This window comes from Moschus berezovskii, chromosome 3, assembly GCF_049115385.1.
Source record: "Moschus berezovskii isolate FMDL1 chromosome 3, NW_MosBer_1.0, whole genome shotgun sequence".
Taxonomy (NCBI): domain Eukaryota; kingdom Metazoa; phylum Chordata; class Mammalia; order Artiodactyla; family Moschidae; genus Moschus; species Moschus berezovskii.
In genome coordinates, this window is record NC_142462.1 from 20,585,590 (window position 1) to 20,604,598 (window position 19,009).

Consider the following 19,009-nt stretch of genomic DNA (forward strand, 5'->3'; position numbering starts at 1 on the left):
GTCTTTCTTTTTGTCTTCTTCTTCTGGGACTCCTATGCTTCGAATGTTGGGGCATTTCACATTGTCCCAGAGGTCTCTGAGGTTGTCCTCATTTCTTTTATTTCTTTTTCCTCTCTGTTTCATTTATTTCTACCATTCTGTCTTCTACCTCATTAGTCCTATCTTCTGCCTCCCTTATTCTACTATTGGTTCCCTCCAGAGTGTTTTTTATCTCATTTATTGCATTATCCATTATTGTTTGACTCTTCTTATTTCTTCTAGGTCCTTGTTAAACATTTCTTGGATCTTCTCAATGTTTGTCTCCAGGCTATTTATCTGTAACTCCATTTTGTTTTCAAGATTTTGGATCATTTCCATTATCATTATTCGGAATTCTTCATCAGGAAGATTCCCTATCTCTTCCTCTTTTGTTTGGTTTGGTGGGCATTTATCCTGTTCCTTTACCTGCTGGGTATTTCTCTGCCTTTTCATCTTGTTTTTATTGCTGTGTTTGGGGTGGCCTTCCCGTATTCTGGCCGTTTGTGTTTACTCTTTATTGTGGAGGTTCCTCTCTGTGAGTGGGGTTGGACATGTGGCTTGTCAAGGTTTCCTGGTTAGGGAAGCTTGTGTCGGTGTTCTGGTGGGTGGAGTTGCACTTATATTTTAAATAGAAATTAAAAACTACATATGCATTTTAAAATAAAGTTTTAATTTCTTCTTCCTAAAACTTTAACCCATTAAACTTCCAAAACATCTCTTGGCTGTTGCCTGAAGGCAGAAACCTTTCTTGACAATCCTGAGAATTAAAGTGGATTGACTTGAACATTTGAATTGAGAACTGAACAATACTAGACTGTTTTCCAGAGGAAGATGGGGGGAGTAGGGTCATTGGGTGGCAAGAGGAGTGAGGGTGGTTTTCATTAGTAGGTAGTCGTGAAATTCAATCTTAATGCTTGAAATATTTAGAAGGCCAAGTTATGAGTACATGAATTTCAAGGTGTGTGTATGTTTGGCAAGTGGGATGGGGTTAGTTGGTGGTAAAAATGAGGTATTCAGAACAGAATCAAAACGCTTGCAGTGACTTGGATAAATCCTTGTCTCCCACAGCACTCTTGAGATATATTCAACATGTAACGTATGTAAACTTAAGGTATATAGTGTGATGATTTTATATCTGTATATATTTCAAAGTGCTTACTGCAATAAGGTTAGTTAACACATCACTCACCTGATGTAATTACCATTCTGTTGTTGTCATGGTGAGAACATTAAAGCTCTACTTTAGAGCATGGCAACTTTCAAGTATGTAATACAGTGTTGCTAACTATAGTCACCATGCTGTACATTTGTCCCCAGAACTTATTCCTCTTGCACTAGGAAGTTTGCAACCTTTGACCAACAAGTGCCATGTCCCCCACCCTTCAGCCCCTGGCAACTGGTATTCAATTCTCTATTTCTATGGTTTCAATATTTTTAGTTATTTGTGTCCCCCAGTTTGGGGGCACGATCCCTGTCTTATCCATCATTGTGCTTTTGTGCCTGGCACAGAGCTCTCCACAGGGGCTCAGCAAATATTTGTGGTAACATCAAATAGAATAAATAAAAGTCCTGGAGATAAGATAAAGCATTGGGTTACATGTACTTTCACCCCTTTTAATTTCCTTCTATTTGTTATTTCCTTATCAATTACTCAGGATTAGGATATTTTATTTAAATTTCACTTATTCAAAGTCTTTGCATTCTTAGAAGAAGCTACAAGAATAAAAGCAATTAAATATGTAAACTTAGGTGGATGTATCATATTAAACATCAACTACAACCAGTAATAAAATATAAATATCTCTTAATTCAAATCTCTACAGATCAAGAGCTGGCCATTTTCTGTGGGTTATTCTTTTTTCTGGACATGTCTACCTGTGTAGAATTATAAAATAAACCTAGCATGTATAGGGCTAATTCCTGTGTTAGGTGAAAAGAATGTTAGTGGGAATGAACGTCCTTTTTGTCCATGGGGAATTTTGCTGCTAGATTTAATTGAATTGTTGTTTTGTACAATACTTGAAGTCCAAGGAAAATTTCACTTGTTTAGCAAATTGGAGAAACAGGATTTTATATAAATCCCAAGTGACTTGATAAACACGCACTATAAAAAAATATCTATTCTTAGTCTTAATTCAATTTAATAAACCTCTATGGGAGCCTACTAGGTCCCTGGTGGCTCAGACAGTAAAGTGTCTGCCTGCAATGCAGGAGACCTGGGTTTGATCCCTGGGTCGGGAAGATCCTCTGGAGAAGGAAATGGCAACCCACTCCAGTACTCTTGCCTGGAAAATCCTGTGGACAGAGGAGCCTGGTAGGCTACAGTCTATGGGGTCACAAAGAGTCGGACACAACTGAGTGACTTCACTTTCACGGGGACCTACTAGAGATGAGGCACACTGCAGGACTGCATAGTCCTGAAAGGAGGAAAGATGGCTTTTGTTCCAAGGAAGCTAAGATTTCAGGAATTATACATATTACTATATGAAATTGCTATCTAAAATAAACATCTTGATGGGAAAAGGCAAGGTGGAGTTTTCCTACTGCAAACACACACTGTTAACAAACAGAGGCCCTTTAGGACTGAGTGCAGACATGTCATGGAGGGGCCCAGGCTGAGCAGAATGGACCACCACACCCTTCTGTATCCACAGCCAACACTTCTGTCTCGGCCCTTCTCCCAGCCTCCACCACACCCCCACAGGTAGAGAAGGGAGACATGGAACCAAGACATTGCTTCCTTAGAGGTGCAGTAACATCCTCAAGAACTGAGAGAAGCAATAGTGACTGCAGTTTTCAATCTGTTTTGGGTCACAGATAGCAATGAAAACTTTTGGAGCTTCTCCTCAAAAAATGGAAACATAGGATTCTTGCCTAGTGGTCCGGTGGTTGGGACTCTGCACTGCTAATGCAGGGGCCCAGGTTTGATTCCCGGTCAGGGAACTAGATTCCACGTGCTGCAACTAAGAGTTTGCATACTGCAAGGAAAGATTCCTCATGCTCCCACTGAGACCTGGCAAAGCCAAATAAATAAATATTAAAAGAAAATGGAAACATGGTCATACAGACAATCCTATGAGCAATTTCTAGACTCCCCTGACACTCACCCAGGGCAAAAGCTGAATCCATTTTTTTTCTAGCACTAACGGTTCTTCCTCCTTCTGTGCTCACTACAAAAATGAAAAAACTCCTGAAAACCAGGAATGGGACACAGGAAACATAAATCTAAACACTCATGCTCAACTACCTGGGAAGGAAACAAAATAAAACATTAAAAGTAATGGCTCTCGATCTCTAGCTTGACATAGAAATATTTTTTTTTAACAGAAAAAAAAATTTTTTAACAGCAAGTTGCAAATTTTAATTGTATGACATCTAAAATTCTAAAATAGTAGCAAAACCTCTAATATAAAATACCCATTTCTATGATGACAGGAAAAATGACTTTTTACCTGGTAGATAGTTTCAAGAATTTGCAGGGATAATGGAAAGTAGTACCAAATGATTTGTATTTTGAAAACAAAGACTTATTTGTGATAAAGGCGAGGAAATGAGGTTGTGCTATTATCATTTACCCTCACATATTCCTTCCTGCCTTTCTCAATCATCCTTTCTACATGTGAGCTCAGGCTATTAATATAGGAAAGACTAAAGATTTATTAAGCTATCAAAAAGAAATAACTTTTTCAAATGCCAAGCAATGTTTATGGGAGAAAAACAATCCCTTAAGCTAAGTAGTTGTTTGAAAATGTGATCTTTCAGAAAATATTGAAGACCTTTAATAAGATAAGCTGATTGTTCTGGTTCAAATCTGATTTGTTGTTAAATGTATATAGCTGTGAACCTAACTCAATCATAGTTTATGCAAATTTTCCTTCCATAGCCTGAGTCAAGCAGGCAGAAATAGCCTTCATCAAAAATAAGTGAAGTAAGTCAGGAAGAGAAAGACAAATACCATATGTTAGACAGCATCACCAACTCAATGAACATGAATTTGAGCAAACTCCGGGCAATAGCGAAGGACAGGGAAACCTGGAATGCTGCAGTCCACGAGGTCGCAAAATGCTGGACATGACTTAATGATTGAACAACAATGAACAGTCACTTATATGCAGAATCTAATCTATAGTATCACTTACATGTGTTCATTCGAACGGACATATATACAAAACAGAAACAAATTCACAGACATAGAAAACAGACGTGTTTGCCAAGGTGCAGGAAGAGGGAAGGACTGGGAATTTGGGATTAATAGATGTAAAGTAGCTCTTGAGAGTCCCTTGGAGAGCAAGGAGATCAAACAAGTCAATCGAAAGGGAAATCAATCCTGAATATTGAAGCGAAGTGCTGATGCTGAAGCTCCAATACTTTGGCCACCCGATGGGAAGAGTTGACTCATTGGAAAAGACCCTGATGCTGGGAAAGACTGAGGGCAGGAGGAGAAGGGCGCAACAGAGGATGAGATGGTTGGATGGCACCACTGTCTCAATGGACATGAGCTTGAGCAACTCCAGGATAATGAAGGACAGTGAAACCTGGCATGCTGCAGTCCATGGGGTCCCAAAGAGTCAGACACGACTTAAGCTACTGAACAACAACAATTAGATATAGGATAGATAAACAACAAGGTCCTACTGTACATCACAGGAAACTGTATTCAGCATCCCATGATGAACTATAATGGAAAAGAATCTAAAAATGAATGTCTATATGTGTATAACTGAATCACTTTGCTGTACAGCAAAGACTGGCACAACATTGTAAATCAACTATACTTCAATAAAAAAAATAAAGTAAAAAAAAAGAGAATAAAAAATACTTTAACGCAGAGTTTTGTTTTTTAAGTGAACTATGATCTCCCTTTGATTTTCTAATTTTCCTCTTCTTAGTTCCCCTAAACCAATGTTCTGAATACAGAGGATCACAGAGGGATGAGTATGAAAATCCTCAGCATTCAAGAACCTATACAGATATATCTCTGAAAAAAAAAACACACTGTAAATATAGTTCATTACATAGAGCTGAAACACATGACAGAATCGTATCCCTTGGCAGTACATTCCTATAGCATGAACCTCTATATAACCATTTGACCAGAAAGATGCAATCACCTAGGAAACTTGCACAGAGGCCAGGGCTGTATCCTGAGTTTATATGTGCTTGAGGCTCCTGTGTAATTACAAAAGAGATCCTTGGACCCCAAGGAGATGCTGGGAAAAAAATAAGGTTGGGAGGATCAGCTGTGGGCCTAACTTTTCAGAGATAACACGGATGTGGCAGAGATGGCTCATGTCTCCTTAGCACCCAGTCAGTCTCTTTTTCCTTCTAAAAATAGATCTATGCAAGTTTTAGTTGAACCCATAGTCACCTACATAGAGAATTCATTTCCCAGGTTCCCTCAAACTGGGCATGGCCCATAGGATTTGAATGAAAGCATTCCATGTCCGGAACTCAAAAATGTTAAATTTATAAATGCAGGTTAAAAATAAAGAATGTAAATTAAATTAGCTTGTAAGAGGGCCCAATTATTAGTCAGAAACCTCTTAACATTATTTGTAAACTTTTCTGTATTTGTGATATAATAAAGTTTGTAAGTAACTTAAATTCTCAAGAAACTAGGCTTTGGGTTCTGAATATACTTGTTTTATTATTAAATATTGTACTAAATTTAATAATAAAAATGTAACTTGTGGTAAGGCCTTCAAGGCTGTTTGGGGTAAGCCTACATTGTTAACACTTCAGATTTTCAGCGAGGCATGAAAAATGAGATGTGACCTTCCAACAGATCTGAATCACTGGCTAATTCCCTGAGGCCCATACTTCTACATACTCTATTCATCATAACCCCCAGGCAGATGATGGCTACCCGAGACTGGAGATAATAATAAATTGTTCTCCACAAAAACAATCGAAGCTGTGTACAGGGTCGATTGACTCATCTTTTCTTTGTTTCTGGAGAACAAGTTGGGGCTTTGCAGTTCAGAGATTGCAGCAGCAGATCTCTTAGGTCTTTAATAATTTCAGACTGAGCATGGATAGCATCTTCTTTGATTAACTCTGACCTTTTGCTAAGAGAGAGAACAAATGAATGAAAATGAATATGCTTGACAGTTAAAAGAACTGCAGCAGGCATTGCTTTTCTCCTATACATGAGACAAAATATTGATCAAAATTAAATGGAGGGATGAAAGAATTTCTCAGAGCCAGGCTTTCTTCTCTGGGCCTTGAGCCAGGAGCCCACTCTGATACTGAACTTTAAATTCTTGGGGGTATCCGTTTTCCCATAATGCCCTGCCATTTAAGTAGTTTTCACCAGCCTTTCAGAATATTGAAGTAATCAGTCTACAAAGTTTGACTCTATGAGCCTGATGTGGTGGTGGTGGTGGTTACAGGATGGGACGTGCTGAAGCTCAGTTACCACTTGGTAAAGAGCACTAGCTTAGGGGTCAGAAGAAGCGAACATGAGTCCCTCATCCTTCACTTAATAACAGCATCAGTTATGTCAGGTCGTCTCAGCAATTTGAGCTTGAGTTTCCTGGTTTGGAAGAACTTTTCTAAAAACTGGATGACACAAGATGTATAGAAAAAGGTAGCAAACGAAAGAGTGTCATCGAGCAATGGAGACAGACATAGAGAACAGAATTATGGACACAGGGGGAAGGAGAGCATGGGACGAACAGAGAGTAGCAGGGAAGCATATACACCACCATATATAAAAACAGAGCCAATGGGATTTTGCTGTATGACTCAGGGACTCAAACTCTGTAACAGTCTAGAGGGGTAGGATGGGGTGGGACGTAGAAGGAAGGTTCAAGAGGGAGGGGACATATGTATACCTGTGGCTGATTCACGTTGATGTATGGCAGAAACCAACACAATACTGTGAAGCAATTATCTTTCAATTAAAAATAAATTTATTTAAAAGCCCACTAGAGAGTAATAGTAAAACAAAAAGAGTGCCATCTACATATAAGGGATTCTATTGGTTGTAGTTTATTGAAAAAAGTCCAGAAACACATGATCCAAAGGGGACACTTTTTAATGGATTACAGTATATATATTTAGATGTACTCTTCATACATCTAAAAGGGAACTTGTAACAAGACAATAAAAATTGTGGTTGAATTAAAAAAAATCTTTTTTCTTAACAAGTCCAGACAGAAGCTTGACCAGTTTGCTGGGATTGGAAGTTAAGAAATTAACCCATACAAACAGAGGGCTTTCTGGAACATCGTGATTTGTATTCCAAGATGGATGGCTACTTGCTAATGACTGTTTATTTTCAGGTTAGACTTAAGCTCAGATAGCTTTTCAACCATCCATCAGGTACCCACTCTTGGAGACTGCACAGGCACCAAAGTCTCCATCTTCCCCCATGGCTTCCTCTAACTTTCCCCTGAGACCAAGTGTGTCCCCTCCCAAACAAAACAACCAAAGTCCTTCCTCTAGTGTGTGTGTATGTGTTGGCTGTTGAAGGCTCCATCAGTCCTTAAGAAAACTTAGGATAAATCCATGGACAATGTACAAGGGTGGGAAACCTGGGAACCACAGGCATTTCTTTCTTCCTTTCTATTGCCTCATATACATCCACCTGATTGCCAAATCCTGCTGACTTTCCCTAATAATTACCTGTTATTTGTTTTTGTTGTGATATTCACTCAAACCCTTAGCATTTCTTGGTAGAGCTACTCCAAGTGCCGTCTCACAGGTCTTCCTAAGCTTTAGTAAATGCTCCCCTCAAATTTCTTCTCCTCATTCCAGCCAGAACTTGGGTACATAAGCAAAACTTCTCATCTCTGCTTAAAACCCTTTGACTCTGGTCCCTGCCTGGACTTGGAGAAGAGTAGTGATGCTCAGAGTTGGCTGCCATTTGAATCAACTAGGAAGCTTTTTGTGTCTCCTGGACATAAGCTTGCATTTCAGGTAATTTGGCAATGTGTGTACTTTGTTTATGAGTTGACTCCCCACCCGATCAAACTAATGATAACAGAAGAGCCTTTTGTGATGTGTCAGATTTCCAGCTGACAGTGTTATGTGCAATGCACTTTCCTGTAAATGCTAGATAAATACTTGTTAACTGATTTACAAGGTCATTTTAAACCTGACTTGAATGCTAAGTTAAAATCAGGCTAGAGTCATTATTCATCATATCACTATTTCTGCAAACTTTTTCTCAAGGTCTGGGGTTGGCTTTCCTCTTGGAGCCAGGTCAAATATAATGTAGAAGGCTTTTTTTTTTTTTCTTTAACAAAAATCAGAATACGTCTTATCTCTGAAACTTGCAGGTACAGTATAATGAATCTTCAAGCTTGTGTACTTTCCTTGACATTTGATGTAACGTGTGAGTAGTGAAGAACACAGAAGAAAGTGTTCTTGTGATCTGCTTCTCTTGGAGTATGAAACATTGGCTAATGTCCAACATATATAACAAAACAAACATGACCTCTGGCCTCCATATCTGCATGTACAGTCTATTTAAATTCTGAATGACTTCAGTGGAACATCCTGCTCTTAGGTAGGAATATTATAAAAATTCTACAGTACCCACAAAAGATAGTTGGTCAATAAGGACTTGTTAAGCAATGTTAAGTTAGTGACTAAACAGTTACATGAGATTGGATAATATATCTACAGCTTTACTTTGCTTTTTAAAACAAACACCACTGACTGGGGGCTTCTCTGGTGGCTCAGATGGTAAACTATCTGCCTGCAGTGCAGGAGACCCAGGTTCGATCCCTGGATTGGGAAGATCCCCTGGAGAAGAAATGACTACCCACTCCAGTATTCTTGCCTGGAGAATTCCATGGACAGGGAAGCCTGGCATGCCATAGTCCATGGGGTTGCAAGGAGTCGGACATGACTGAGTGACTATCACTTTCACCACTGAATGGAGTCTTCCTAACACTAACTCACCTGGGATTGATGTACTGAACACAAAGGATGTGTTGACTTACAATTATGTACAATAGAGTCTCTGGAAGATTCCAGGGAGGAAACTTTGTGTTTCCTTGAACCTTCATAACATTTAAAGAGTTAACAGTTCCATTTGTTCTAGAGAAAATTTTATAAGCACTTGCAGCATAGCACTGAACTATGGTAGATGAGATAGCAGTGATTTGTTTTTTCTTTCTCAAATGGGAAGAAATCTTTTCAATTTGGATGCAATGGGAAAAAACCACCCACACTTCAGAAAAAAGAACTGAAAGTGCAGGTGCAGGCAGCCCTGTCTGAGGCTGAACTCTGGAGAGGTGCAGGCCATTGCTTGCTGAGGAATGCCAAATGCAACTTTATCAAGCTTACTTAGTGGAAACTTGGATTAGATGAGAACCAGAGGCTTTGTGGACTACCAGGGTGGGATTTCCTTAAACGCTGCTTAGCAAGGTCTACAGCCAAGCACAGGCTCTCATCCAAGTCAAGGAAAGGCCCCAGGGCCTGTGAGCCCAATGTCAACAAAGATAACAGCATGAATTTAGAAATCTGACAAATATGCTAGTTTTCTTTCACTAAGAAAATGCCATTATTTTGCTTCATATTAACTTTGAAAAAAATATGTGTACTTTCTTTGCAGAAAAATAGTCAAGATTTTATATACTTTGTTTTCTTCATCACAATGTACTATTTATCTCCTTTGGATTAACAGGGTGGTGTGTGTCATCATCTGTTCCAAATGGAAGCCACTTTCCTTATAATTGCACCACTCCTAATTGTCAGTATTTAAGACAAATATCCATCTCCCTCAGACAAATAATTCCATTGTTTTTGTTCTGAATAAATTATGAGGTTTTGGAGAAAGAAAACATTCCTTCTGGTGCTTTCTTTCTCTTAAATGTTACAATCCATAAATTCTTGTATATTTAACAATGAAGTAGTTTTCAAGCCAATGTGCTATACAGTGTAGGGAAGCCATCTTGAGGTTTAAAATTTGATGCAAATGAAGTTCATAGGATACATTGTCTTCAAATCAAATTCTGACACATAACAGGAGTAGTACTTGATAACTAGGGTTACCTAGGCTGCATTCTAATTGAGTATTTCATAAGCCTGTAAAGGTCTATGTATGTGTGCATGCTCAGTCGCTCAGTTGTATCCAACTCTTGGCAACCCTGTGGACTGTAGCCCTCCAGGCTCCTTTGTCAATGGGATTCTCTAGGAAAGAGTACTGGAGTGGGTTGTCATTTCCTTCTCCAGGGCTTTTTAAAATTAATTTATTTTAATTGGAGGCTAATTACAGTATTGTGGTGGTTTCTGCCATACAATGACATGAATCAGCCATGGGTGTACATGTGTCCCCCCATCCCAAATCCCCCTCCCACCTCCCTTCCCATCCCATCCCTCTGGGTCATCCTAGTGCACTGGCTTTGAGTGCCCTTTTCATGCATTGAACGTGGATTGGTCATCTGTTTCACATATGGTAATATACATGTTTCAATGCTATTCTGTCAAATCGTCCCACCTGCATCTTCTCCCACAGAGACCAAAAGTCTGTTCCTTACCTGTCTCTTTTGCTGTCTCACACATAGGGTCATCATTACCATCTTTCTAAAATCCATATATATGCCTTAATATACTGTATTGGTGTTTTTCTTTCTGAATTACTTCACTCTGTATAATAGGCTCCAATTTCATCCACTTCATTAGAACGGATTCAAAGGTGTTCTGTTTAATAGCTGAGTAATATTCCACTGTGTATATGTACCACAACTTTCTTATCCAGCTTGTACTTGTTCTCAAGGTCTATAGGCCCCCTCCAATGCTTTGTCAATGTTGACTACAGGGTTTTAATCTGCTGCACCTGTCACTTCCAGAGCAGTTCCCTCTTCTTTGTGTATTTTGGCTTCCTCTGTTTGCAAGTCTCTTCAGTGTCTAATTTCCACCCTGACACACGGGGGCAAATGTGGTCACTTATTTAGGCTCACTTGTTCAGTTGTGTTGTGGGGAGTGAGGGACACTGCAAACAAACATCGCTGGCATGTGTGGGGAGTGCTCGCAGTATCTGGGCCACACTGGGTTTGCCCCAGCTCAAGGCAGCGTGTGTTTCTCTGGTCTACACTGATCAGGCTCCAGGGTGCTCTGCAGGGGCACTGTCCAAAGTGGGCCCTGCATTTTGTGTACTTCCCAGATCTAAGCCACCCACATTCTTGAGTACCCCAAAAGGGCACAAACTCGGTTGGGCATGCGTTTTGTGCCCTTCCCAGGTCTGAGCAGCTCAGGCAATACCAGGTGCTTGGCGAGCATACTGTCCCAGTTGGGCCATGCATCTTAATCACCTCCCCAGTCATGGCCGCTTGATTTCCCAGGAGGAGAGTACTATCTCAGGTGTGCCGTGTGTCTCCTCTGGGGAGCCCATCTCAGGCTGCAACCTTCCTGGCAGATGTCTACCATCCAGGATCCCAGGAAGATGTGGCTAGCATTCAGGCCCGGTCCTCACCCTAAGCACTGATTACGCAGCCCATGCCTCCCTGTCCAACTCCCGCTTGCTGGTGGCAGATGTGAGTGACTGGGCTACTTCCCCACTGGAAGCTGTGTATTGTGGGTTTTTTTTTTTCTATCCCAGCTATGTTGCCCTCTGAGATTCCCCACAGACCCGCCTGTGAGAGGGTTTCCTACTGTTTGGAAACTTCTCCTTCCGACTCCCTCCCCAGGACAGGTCTCTCTTTTTGTCTTTTATATTTTGTCCTACCTCCTTTCATAGAGAATGGGCTGCCTTTCTGGGTGCCTGGTGTCCTCCATCAACATTTTGAAGTTGTTTTGTGGAAGTTGCTCAGCATTCAAATGATCTTTTGATGAGTTTGTCGGGGAGAAAGTGATCTCCCTGTCCTATTCTTCTACCATCTCTGGACCGCCCCTCATTTGTCTTAATATATTTTTAAAATTCCCTTTTGTTTTCTTCTTTAGTTTAGTCATTGTTCAAGAGTGTGTTGTTTAGTTTCCACATTTTGTGAATTTTCCAACTTTCTTAGTGCTGTTAATTTCTAGTTTCATTCCAATTTGGTCAAAAAGATACTTTGTGTGATTTCACAAGTAGACTCCTCCTCTAACAGCCACAGTGATGAATTTGTATATCCCTGTTTCCTGCTATAGGGTTTAGCTGAATATTAGATCATGAGGTGACCTCTTTAAGTGCCAGAGCACCCCATACCATCCAACTGCTCTTGATGCTCAAGACAGTCCCAAGCTTTCTGCTCATCCGTATTAATATGTCAACTGCTTACTTGAAATAATCAACTGAGGTGGTCTAAGGGACCTCTCAAATGTAGCATGTTCTAAAGAAAATGAGCCATTTCTACCAGCAACTCTGTTTTGCCCCTGAATTCTACCTTCTTTAGCTAGCTGCATTCTGCATTCAGTCATTCAATCCAAAACCCTAGGGATTGTGTTAAATACACTTTCTCTCATCTCCCATAACCAATCCATCATCAAGTTCTCTTGGTTCTACTCTCAAGATAAATTTCAAATCTGGCTCCATCTTCCTACGTTGTCTGCTGGTACCTTGGTCCCAATTGTATCATCATCTCTCACCCACACAAAGCAGCACATCCTAAGGGTTCTCACTGTTTACCCTTGATGACATCCCTACTTGCTGCTCCTTTAAAGGCACCTCTACCACTCATCTGTGTTGCAAAAGATTCCTAAACTTAGAGGGAACTAGTGTCAGTAAAAGATACTTGATGGCTAGTTCAAATGTCTGACTATCTCCATTTCTTTGTTGCACATGAAATTATATAAAAGAACATTTTTCATTTCAAAGTATTGAAGAGCTGAGAGAATAAGTCTGTCTACCCATAAGATGCATATTCTCTCTCCCGCTCCCTCCTGCATATTGGATATTGGTGTGGCGTTGGTGTCAGTCACTCAGTCGTGTCTGACTCTTTGTGATCACATGGACTGTAGCCTGCCAGGCTCCTCTGTCCATGGGATTCTCCAGGCAAGAATACTGGAGTGAATTGCCTTTCTCTTCTCCATAGGATCTTCCTGACCCAGGGATCAAACCCAGGTCTCCTGCATTGCAGGCAGATTCTTTACCATTTGAGCTACAGGGAAGACCCTATAAACATTTGAACATTTGTAATAGTTATAATATATTGAATATTATAAATGTTTAAATCTCACATTGATAAGGATGGCTGTTATTCTTTTTTAAAAAAAAAGTATTGATGAGGATATGGAGAAATTGAAACTTTTGTGCATTGGCTGATGGGAATATAAGTGATAGTCTGTCAAAGATAATATGTATGGTGGTTCCTCAAAAAATTAAACATAGAATTATCATGTGACCTAGCAATTTCTCTTCTAGACATATACCCAAAAGCGTTGAAAGCAACAAATGGAAGAGATGTTCATAGAAGAAATATTCACAATAGCAAAAATGTAAAAATAACCCAGATGTCCGTTGCTAGATGAATAGATAAGCAAAATATACTATATACAACTAATGGAATATTATTCAGCCTTCAGGAGGAATGAAATTTTGATATGTACTACAACCTGGATCATCCTTGAAAGTATTGTGCTAAGTGAAAGAAGCTAGACACAAAAGGACAATATTGTATAATTCCACTTATGAGAGGTACCTAGAATGTAGTGGGAATTCCTAATAATGTACTTTCACAGCCTTGATAAATTTCACAGAAATAGCACCTGGGTTTTACCAGCATATATTAAGAAACTGTTAATAATTATCTTTTATGTTTTTCTTAGAATAATAGCCTTGTTACAAATCCCAAAGCCAGACCCAGAAGGGAGTATGACCAGGATCTTGAAAGCATGGACCTTGGAACACCAGGTTGCCATCAGGCATGAATGCTGCCTATGCACTTGCTAATTCTCTGAGACTAGCCCAGAAGGGAAAGGCCTGGGATGAAAACAAGGAGATCTGTATGTCAGTGTAGTGTCTTGAGAAAGATAAGATCTGAGAAAGTCTTGTAGTGTGCAATCAGGAATAACAGCTAGACTCAGAGTGGACTCTGTACCTCAGTCCAATAGAGGCTGCAGGTCCCATGACCCATTGCACCAGATTTCATGTTCTGTCTTCATTCTCGTCACTTGTTCCTGGACCATTAGGGCAACACGAGAACAGGTAAATTGTCAGGGGACCTTCAACTTTAAGGGATCCAATATGTTGCATTTTCCTTTGTGTGCCATTTCTCAAGGACTCTCTGGTCCTTATCAGTTCCTGGAATACAGGAACGAGTAGAACTGCACACAGTTCTCGGGACTGAGATCATGGGAAAGGGCACCTGCTTGGATTCCTTTCAGTGACTCCCTTCAATGACTCTCTTCAGTGACCTTGTATGTATTAGACTATCCATTTTGTTGCAGCTTGTGGAACTTCAGTCTTTGTAATGGCTGAGTAATCATTTTACTGAAGATATAAGCATGCAGTTCTGCTAATAAAATACCTTGTTCCACTAGAGACTTCTAGTTCTTCTTTCTGTCTTCATTCTCTTCGGAGCATGGAAGCCTGCTGAGCTCACTTTCTTGCCCGGGCTTTCAAGCCCTCCTTGAGAGGACGCCTTGTGCCTTCGTGAGCGGTACAAGTCCTATGCATGGGCTTTATTGGTTTTCCACGTAACCGGAGAGGTACTGCTCTCTCTCTTTTTCTTTTTTTGAATATAAAACTATTTATTGACCGCTGTTCACCAGTATTTACAATAAAGTAAACAATATACAGTTGAATAACATTCTGATTACTACAAAGTTATTGTTTTTCTTGGCTTCTGCTGAACTAGTAACCCAAAATACTGAGAAAATTGAGCCTTCACGTAAGGAATGGATCAGTCAAGTCTGAAAAAACATGCAGGTCAAGCATAGATTAGAGAAGTTTGTTCACTCATTTATTCCTGTAGATTGTAAATTGCCAAATTTTAAAACTATCTGATTAGGTTTCCATGAACAAATCTGAGACATCCCATGTATCACAACCTTTCCTAAATATAGCACAGAGACTTCAATTTCTTGTAAAACAATGGTTCACCAAAAGGAACCATCAAGTGTCAATTTAACTAAGTTTTGCTTTGCTATATTAAAACATACCAGAATTTTTCTACTTTTTTCATTTGTTTGGGAAGGCTGTTGATAGTGATAAAAATTTTCCTTCTAGGGTTTCTGCATATAAAACTGCATTTATATGCAGATATGGATGCAGATTCTGATAGGGATGCTTTAAAAAATTACCCAATTAATTTGTATAATTAATTACAAAATTATTTAATTTGAAAGGTTAAGACTTAAATTTCCAATCTAAGTTGAAGTTATTTCTTATATTGCTCAAAATGATGTAATTCCAGAACATGGGCTTATCCATGGTTATGAAAGGCTGTTTAAATATATTTACCAAAACAAAAACCACAACAAAAAATTAACTCCCAAACCATTTACATATGTCTTTTATGTATACACATATAAAAAACTTAGAATGGTCCTCAGGCATATATGAATTAAATGCAAATTCTAAATTCTGATTGAGTAATGACTATAGAGGTTTCCTCCAACATTTAGAAAAACTGTTCTCTAATGCTGAGGAAATATACCACGGTATCAAATTCTTTCCTACTGAAGGAAGCAACTACAGAAAGCTTTTATTTGTTCAAAGTAACCAGTGCTACAGATGGAAAAAAAAACACCAATGTAACTTCCCTAATATTACTTCAAAACAAACATATCAAACCTGATTTTCATTAGAATGTAGTCATTTCTTCACACTAATCAAAAAAATCAAGACCCATATTATATATATATATCAGTTCAGTTCAGTTCAGTTCAGTCGCTCAGTCGTGTCCGACTCTCCGCGACCCCATGAATCACAGCACGCCAGGCCTCCCTGTCCATCACCAACTCCCGGAGTACACTCAAACTCATGTCCAGAGAGTCGGTGATGCCATCCAGCCATCTCATTCTCCGTCGTCCCCTTCTCCTCCCGCCCCCAACCTTTCCCAGCATCAGAGTCTTTTCCAGTGAGTCAACTCGTCGCATGAGGTGGCCAAAGTATTGGAGTTTCAGCTTTAGCATCAGTCCCTCCAATGAACACCCAGGATTGATCTCCTTTAGAATGGACTGGTTGAATCTCCTTGCAGTATAAGGGACTCTCAAGAGTCTTCTCCAACACCACAGTTCAAAAGCATCGATTCTTCGGCGATCAGCTTTCTTCACAGTCCAACTCTCACATCCATACATGACCACGGGAAAAACCATTGCCTTGACTAGACGGACCTTGGTTGGCAAAGTAATGTCTCTGCTTTTTAATATACTATCAAGGTTGGTCATAACTTTCCTTCCAAGGAGCAAGCGTCTTTTAATTTCATGGCTGCAATCAGCATCTGCAGTGATTTTGGAGCCCAAAAAAACAAAGTCTGACACTGTTTCCACTGTTTTTCCATCCATTTCCCATGAAGTGATGGGACCAGATGCCATGATCTTTGTTTTCTGAATGTTGAGCTTCAAGCCAACCTTTTCACTCTCCTCTTTCACTTTCATCAAGAGGCCTTTGAGTTCCTCTTCACTTTCTGCCATAAGGGTGGTGTCATCTGCATATCTGAGGTTATTGATATTTCTCCTGGCAATCTTGATTCCAGCTTGTGCTTCTTCCAGCCCAGCGTTCCTCATGATGTACTCTGCATATAAGTTAAATAAGCAAGGTGACAATATACAACCTTGACGTACACCTTTTCCTATTTGGAACCAGTCTGTTGTTCCATGTAGGGTTCTGACTGTTGCTTCCTGACCTGCATACAGGTTTCTCAAGAGGCAGGTCAGGTGGTCTGGGATTCCCATCTCTTTCAGAATGTTCCACAGTTTATTGTGATCCACACAGTCAAAGGCTTTGGCATAGTCAATGAAGCAGAAATAGATGTTTTTCTGAAACTCTCTTGCTTTCTCCATGATCCAGCGGATGTTGGCAATTTGATCTCTGGTGCCTCTGCCTTTTCTAAAACCTGCTTGAACATCTGGGAGTTCACGGTTTACATACTGCTGAAGCCTGGCTTGGAGAATTTTGAGCATGACCTTACTAGCGTGTGAGATGAGTACAATTGTGCGGTAGTTTGAACATTCTTTGGCATTGCCTTTCTTTGGGATTGGAATGAAGACTGACCTCTTCCAGTCCTGTGGCCACTGCTGAGTTTTCCAAATCTGCTGGCATATTGAGTGCAGCACTTTCACAGCATCATCTTTCAAGACTTGAAATAGCTCCACTGGAATTCCATCACCTCCACTAGCTTTGTTAGTAGTGATGCTTTCTAAGGCCCACTTGACTTCACATTCCAAGATGTCTGGCTCTAGGTCGGTGATCACATTATCGTGACTATCTTGGTCGTGAAGATCTGTTTTGTACAGTTCTTCTGTGTATTCCTGCCACCTCTTCTTAATATCTTCTGCTTCTGTTAGGTCCATAGGTCAACACCGAAATCAGATTGATTATATTCTTTGCAACCAAAGATGGAGAAGCTGTATACAGTTAGCGAAAACAAGACCAGGAGCTGACTGTGGCTCAGATCATGAACTCCTTATTGCGAAGTTCAGACTTAAATTGAAGAAAGTAGGGAAAACCACTAGACCATTCAGATATGACCTCAATCAAATCCCTTATGATTATACAGTGGAAGTGAGAAATAGATTTAAGGGACTAGATCTGATTGATAGAGTGCCTGATGAACTCTGGACGGAGGTTCGTGACATTGTACAGGAGACAGGGATCAAGACCATCCCCATGGAAAAGAAATGCAAAAGAGCGAAATGGCTGTCTGAGGAGGCCTTACAAATAGCTGTGAAAAGAAGAGAGGCAAAAAGCAAAGGAGAAAAGGAAAGATATAAGCATCTGAATGCAGAGTTCCAAAGAATAGCAAGGAGAGATAAGAAAGCTTTCCTCAGTGATCAATGCAAAGAAATAGAGGAAAACAACAGAATAGGAAAAACAAGAGACCTCTTCAAGAAAATTAGAGATTCCAAGGGAACATTTCATGCAAAGATGGGTGCGATAAAGGACAGAAATGGTATGGACCTAACAGAAGCAGAAGATATATATATATATAAATATATATAAAAGGCAATGCAAACAATTATTGAGCCTCATCTTCTGGACAAGAATGCCAAGTTAGTCTCTCTTCATAAAAAGCAATTACAATTTGAGGACACTTCATATTTGCCTCTTTTGCCAGTACCAAGTCCGCCTCATCGGAATCTTTCCATTTCATGAGGAACATTAATTCTCCACTGCTGTCTGTGGCACCAATTATTCGTTCTGGATCAAGACCTCTGGCAAAACCTCTTGGTTTATCAGAAGCATCTCTTTTCTTCTTTGATTTGCTATCATCAGATTCATTGTCAGATAAAGATTTTCTTTTTGTTCCATCTTTTTCTTTACCAGCTTTTTGAGAATTAAGAAATGCTTCAATTAACTCTGGACAATCTAAATTTTCTTCAGGTTCCCAAGTATTGTCTGCATCTGTAAACCCCTTCCACTTCAGGAAATACTCCACCTTCCCGTTCACTACACGGCGGTCCAGTACTTTCTCTACTACAAATTCTTCAGGTTCTGCCTCTTCAACATTTTTACTCTTTCCATTTTGTTTCTTTCCCATTTTTTGCAATGTAGTTTTATTGGAGGCCATTTTTTATTGCAGACTTGAAGAGCTATTATTCACCGCCTCTGAGCTGCTCCGGGTCCCGGGTCTGCGGCGTCTCCGGCCCTGCACGCCTCAAGCTCCAGTCACATCCGAGGGGGAGGGGGGCTGGGGAGCTGCGCTGCGCGCGGGGACGCCGCCAGGGGGAGGGGGAGGTGGCACCGCCCATGCCGGGCAGCCACGCCTTTTTCTTTCTTTTAGTCGACTCTGGTCCCCAGGTCCCAGTCTGTAAAAGACCACAACAAGTGGCGCCCGAGCAGGGACCTGGCAGTCACAGTATTCAGGACGGAGTGACTGGGACCTACCGAGGTTGGTAAGTGAGGGGTTATGGGACAAACGGCTGGAAAGCCCCACCGTTTTTCTACTTTACTTCA

The 19,009-nt window shown here is 40.3% G+C and overlaps 1 pseudogene; it reads right to left on the minus strand.

Annotated features, from left to right (window-relative positions):
- Positions 1–18,030: 18,030 nt before the first annotated feature.
- On the minus strand, positions 18,031–18,756 carry LOC129552030 (chromobox protein homolog 3 pseudogene; annotated as a pseudogene).
- Between the last annotated feature and the right edge of the window lie 253 nt (positions 18,757–19,009).